We start from the raw sequence: 6,000 nt of genomic DNA, 5'->3' as shown, positions 1-6,000 counted from the left end.
CTGCCTTCCCATCCTCTCATCCCACTGCTGCCAGAGGGATCTTTGCAAGGGCTGCCCCTCTTGGGTAGAAGTTCTCTGATGGCTGGAGGACTGGTTCAGCTTCAGCAGTCAGGCACTCAGGTCCCCGTCTCAGACTGCATCTTCTCCTTCCAGCCTGTGGACCAAGCCCCACTCACCCCGCACTCTGCAATCCCCGTGCTGCTGGGAACCCAACCCCCCTCCTTCGTCCCAACCGCCTGGCTCAAGGCCCATCTCTCCCTTCCACCCTCCTCCGGCCTCCCTGGCCCTTGCTGCCCACACCAGCCATCCTGTACGTGTCCCAAGGCTGTCCAAGTTTGTTATCATTTTGTGATAAGCACCTCACACAGGTGCTCAGAGCTTCCCAGTGGACGAAGCACCTCCACAAGACACGCTCATTCCTCACTGCAGCCCTCCAATGCAGGCCTTCCTCTCCCCACTCTGCAGACAAGCCTCAGAGAAGCTGACTGATTCTAAATCACCCAGTTTGTGAGGCTGAGCTTGCTTCCGGGGCTGACGTTTCCTGACCCACACTCTCTCTGTTATCCCACATTGAAAGGGCCACAGCCAAGCCGTGTGGGCACAAGGGGGGTCCCTCAGTGCCAGATGCGAGGAGCGTTGGTCCTCTGGTTCTCCTGAACAGGCCCGTTTAGAAAAGCAAGTCTCCCCAAAGACAGGGTTGCAGAGATTTATCACCAAGCTCCCAAAATTAGAAAGAGGGGTTAGCATGCCTGGATGTGGGCTTTGGGCATTTAGGAGGTAGACTGGTCTCGGTAGCAAGGTTTCTGTCTCCCCCAAGAATGGCGCTGCTGTCTGCTCCCTACTTCCTCCTCCATCCTCGGAGACCCTGTGTCTCTCTCTGCGGGAAGGAGGGAGGGTGAGGATTCTCTCTGCCCACAGGGCCGTTGGAAAAGGAACCAAGAAGCTGCATGAAAAGGGAGGACACAACTACATCATTCCGAGCGAAGGAGAACAGGGAGAGGGGCCACCCTGGCTTTACGAAGGACCAGGTGGGAGAGGGCTCCTCCAGGGCTGAGCCAGCCGGCAGGACCCATTGCCTGGGGCCTGGGGGCTGACAGCGGTCCCACAGCACCACCTAGTGTCATCCCAGAATAACATGCGTCCCTTCACCCTGCAGAGTTGGGCGCTGGACAGGAACCCAGAACACGTCCAACCGGCCAGGTGAAAATCTGGATCTACACGAATGAAGAGCACTAGAAATGGCATATATGGGTATGTGTGTATCTGTCTATCTCTATCTATCTATATGTATATTCTTATTACTTAAATATCTTTAAAAGGTAATCGTTGGGAGAGTTTGGCTGTTTCCTACGAAACTAAATATATTCTCACCATATTATCTAGCAATCATGCTCCTAAGTATTTTCCTAAGTGAGTTGGAACTTATGTCCACACAAAAACCTGGATATGAATGTTTATATTGGAACACTTGATCGGAAGCAGTCAAGATGTCTCTCATTACGTGAATGGATAAACAAACTATGGTACATCCATACCATGGAATTGTTTTTCAGTGACAAAGAGACATGAGCTATCAAGCCACAAAACGCCATGGAGAGATGTTGAGTGCATATTACTGAGTGAAAGAAGCCCGTCTAAAAAGGCCACATACTTTATGATTCCAACTATAGGACATCCTGGAGAAAGCAGTGGTTGCCAAGGGTTTGGGGGAGCAGTAAAGGTTGACGAGCTGGAGCACAGGGCATGTTTATGGCTGTGAAACTATACTGGATGGTACTGTAATGGTGGATACCTGACCTCATGCATTTGGGAAAACCCATAGAATGTATAACACAAAGAGTGAGCCCTAGAGTAAACTATGAACATTAGCATTTTAAAAAATGTATCAAGATTGTTTATCATTGGTAACAAATGCAAAATATTAATAACTGGGGTGGAGGTCAGGAGAGAGGGTATATGGGAACTCTCTGTACTTTTTAGGTTTTGTAAACCTAAAACTGCTCTAAAAACTAAAGTATTAAAAATGTGAAGGGTAGTTGACTGTTTAAACAAAAATAGTAACTACCCACTCTGGGGTCTAGAATATATGTATGCAAAATATATGTATAGATGTCGATATATATGTGAAAGGTATGATAAAATAGCATAAATACTGGAGGGGAAAAAACAGAAGTATACTATGGTGTGTAATATCACACCAAATGTGTTATAGATATATACTATCCTAAAATAATTACTAAGATAAGAATACAATAAGCCAACAAAGGACATAAAGTGGGTCATGAAAAAAAAATGAACACCTTGGGAAAGAGCAGAAAATTAAGGAAAAGCGATCATGAACAGTCTGGACAAATAAAACCTAAACAGGTTTCTGGTTTAGCATATAAGGAGCTTAGAAGTCATCACTCTATCCTAACAATTAAATGGGTGGACAAACTGAAAATCAGCAGACCTTCTTAGGTCTGTCAGAGAAGTGAGATCACAGGGCAAACTGCTGCCCCCAAATTGGAGAGACAGATAGGTGGATACATAGAGTCACAACTTCTGCAGGAACTAGCACAGAGGTTGGAAAACTTGAACTGTAATTGACAAATTGCTGGAGGCTCAGTGTAGACTAGTATGAGGGTTAAAGACACTTAGGGATATGTCTGACAAAAGATATGATCTGTACGTTGGAAGCTACAAAACATTGCTGAGAGAAAGTAAATAAGATCTACATAAATGGAGAGATAAACCTTGTTCATAGATGGGAAGACTCAATATTTTTAAGACCTAAATTCTCTCCAAGTTGATTTATTGGAGAGAATAGGTTTAATTTGACCTGAGATCTTAGATTTGATCTGAGATATGATATAATCTCAATCAGAATTCCAGGAAGGATTTTTATAGAAATTGAATACCTGATTCTAAATTTTATATGGAAATGCAAAGGACATAAAATAGCCAAAACAACTTTGAAAGGAAAGAGAACAAAATTGGAGAACTAACACTACAAGATTTATCATAAAACCACAGTAACAATCAGCATAGTATTGACATAAAGATATAAAAGTAGATCAACACAATAGAACAGTTTCCAGAAATAGACCCACACATATACAGACAACTGACTTTTGACAAAGTTGCAAAGGCAATTCAGTGCAGAAAGGACATTCTTCCTTTTTTAATTTTGTTTGTTTATTTTTCTCTGCATTGGGTCTTCGTTGTTGCACGTGGCCTTTCTCTAGTTGCGGCGAGCGGGGGCTACTCTTCGTTGTGGTGCGCGGGCTTCTCATTGCGGTTGCTTCTCTTGTTGCAGAGCACAGGCTCTAGGCGCGTGGGCTTCAGTAGTTGTGGTGCGTGGGCTCAGTAGTTATGGCCCGTAGGCTCTAGAGCACAGGCTCAGTAGTTGTGGTGCACGAGCTTAGTTGCCCTGCGGCATGTGGTATCTTCCCGGACCAGGGTTCGAACCCGTGTCCCCTGCATTGGCAGGTGGACCCCCAACTACTGCACCACCAGGGAAGCCCCAAGGACAGTCTTTTAAACAATGATTCTGGAACAACTGGCATATATATGCAAAAATATACTTCAATCCGTACCTCATTTTATATATATATATATATATATATATATATATTTTTTTTTTTTTTTTTTTTTTTGCCGTGCCACATGGCTTGTGGGATTTTAGTTCCCCTACCAGGGATTGAACCCGGACCCCCTGCAGTGGAAGCACCGAGTCCTAACCACTGGACCTCCAGGGAATTCCCTATATTTCAAAAATTAACTCAAAATGACCATAGACCTAAATGTGATTTCACATTTATTTCACATAAACCTATGAACTTTCTAGAAGAAAACATAGGAGAAAACCTTTGTGACCTTGGATTAGGCAAAGCACAACCCATAAAAGAGCACAGTGATAAATTTAAAATTTCTCTTTAAAAGATATTGTTTTTTTTTTTGTTTGTTTTGTTTTTTGCGGTACGCGGGCCTCTCACTGTTGTGGCCCCTCGCGCCGTAGAGCACTGGCTCTGCACGCGCAGGCCCAGTGGCCAAGGCTCATGGGCCCAGCCGCTCCGCGGCACATGGGATCCTCCCAGACCGGGGCACGAACCCGTGCCCCCTGCATCGGCAGCCAGACTCCCAACCACTGCGCCACCAGGGAAGCCCAAAAAGTTAAATATACACTTGTCATATGTTTCAACCATCCCACCCCAAATATTTTCCCAAGAGAAATGAAAACATACATCCAAGCTTGTACACAAATATTCATAGGAATTTTATTTGTAATAGTCAAAGGCTGGAAACAACCCAAAAGTCCCTCAACAGGTGAATGGATAACAAATTGTGGTACATCCATATAATGGAACATTATTCAGCAATAAAAAGGATTAAACTGACATGACAACATGGATGAAGCTTAAAATAACTATGCTTAGTGAGAAAGCCCCCCAGAATTCATGCTTATGATTATAATCTGAAGATTATAGAACTCTAGAAAATGCACACCAGTCTGCAGGGAAAGAAAGCATGGTTGCCGGGGGGAAGGGTTGTGCCAGGAAGAGTGGGAGGAAGGGATGGGGTGATGGACATGCTCGTTATCTTGATTGTGGTGATGGTTATATGGTGTGTACATAGGTTAAAACTTACCAAATCATATGCTTTGTATGTGGGTAGTTTATCGTATGCCAATTATACCTGAATGAGTCTGTTTGTTTATTTATTAAAAACAACAAGACAACTGCACTGGAAATTGTTAAGGTCAGGGATATGTGTATTCTCTTCTCATATGTTCCATGGAAGCTATGCCAGGCCTGGGTGTGCAGAAAGTGGCCAACCACCATTTGATTACTTTCATCCCTACAAGAGGTACCAGCATAGAAATAAAACTCATTGAGCAGGGATGGTAGTTCATGTCATTTAGTTGGTGGGGATATTATTATTCACTGATGTAGCCAAAGTCACAGTGGGTGAGGGGAATTGGTGTGGTCACCAATTTCTCTGGACTGCTAGTTCAAGTTAGTTCATTTCCATATGAAATGTTTGCAGCCCTGGATGGGTTTTTTTGTTTTTTGTTTTTTTTGCGGTACGCGGGCCTCTCACCGTTGTGGCCTCTCCCGTTGCGGAGCACAGGCTCCAGACGTGCAGGCTCAGCGGCCATGGCTCACGGGCCCAGCCGCTCCGCGGCATGTGGGATCCTCCCAGACTGGGGCACGAACCCGTGTCCCCTGCATCAGCAGGCAGACTCTTAACCACCGCGCCACCAGGGAAGCCCCCTGGATGGGTTTTAAAGAGACAGAACGGATGCCACACAGCCAGGGAACAAAATAAGATGAGACAAGAAGGATGATAATGGCGGTGATGAGAGTCATAGTAATAATATTATCTACCACTTGCTGGGCACTGACTATGTGCCAGGGCAGTATCTACTTCATGGCTGTTAACCCTCACCCTGCTCCTATGAGAAAGGTGGTATCATCCCATCTTGGAGAGGAGGAAGCCAAGGTGGTGAGTAGCAAGGGCTCATATAGCTAATAAATTGTAGAGTTAGAATTTGAACCCATATCTGTCTGATTCCAAAGCTCTTACCATTAAACCTCCCCATTCCCAGGCCAGCATAGATGTGTGAAGACTGGGACTTCCTTAAATGTGTGAAGACTGGGACTTCCTTAAATACCAAAATACAAAATACATGCATGTCCATCTATGCATACACAGGAACACACACACGTTCAACACACATACACATGTGTACACACACACACACATTTGAATACACATGCACACTCACACCAATTGACCACCCATACATACACATATGCACAAACACATGTCCCCTGGAGACAAACAAACATGCACATAAACATTTGTGTGATGCACACAGCCAAACACGCACTGCATGTGCACCTACACACAGACACACACTTAGGGCATCCTAAGAACATACATGCTGTCCTTTCTGGCTTCCCATTAGTAGTGGCCAGTGCATCCCACTGCCAGCTTCTCCCAGCCCAGGCCCCA

Source organism: Pseudorca crassidens, chromosome 5, assembly GCF_039906515.1.
Source record: "Pseudorca crassidens isolate mPseCra1 chromosome 5, mPseCra1.hap1, whole genome shotgun sequence".
Taxonomy (NCBI): domain Eukaryota; kingdom Metazoa; phylum Chordata; class Mammalia; order Artiodactyla; family Delphinidae; genus Pseudorca; species Pseudorca crassidens.
This window is presented reverse-complemented; position numbering follows the sequence as displayed.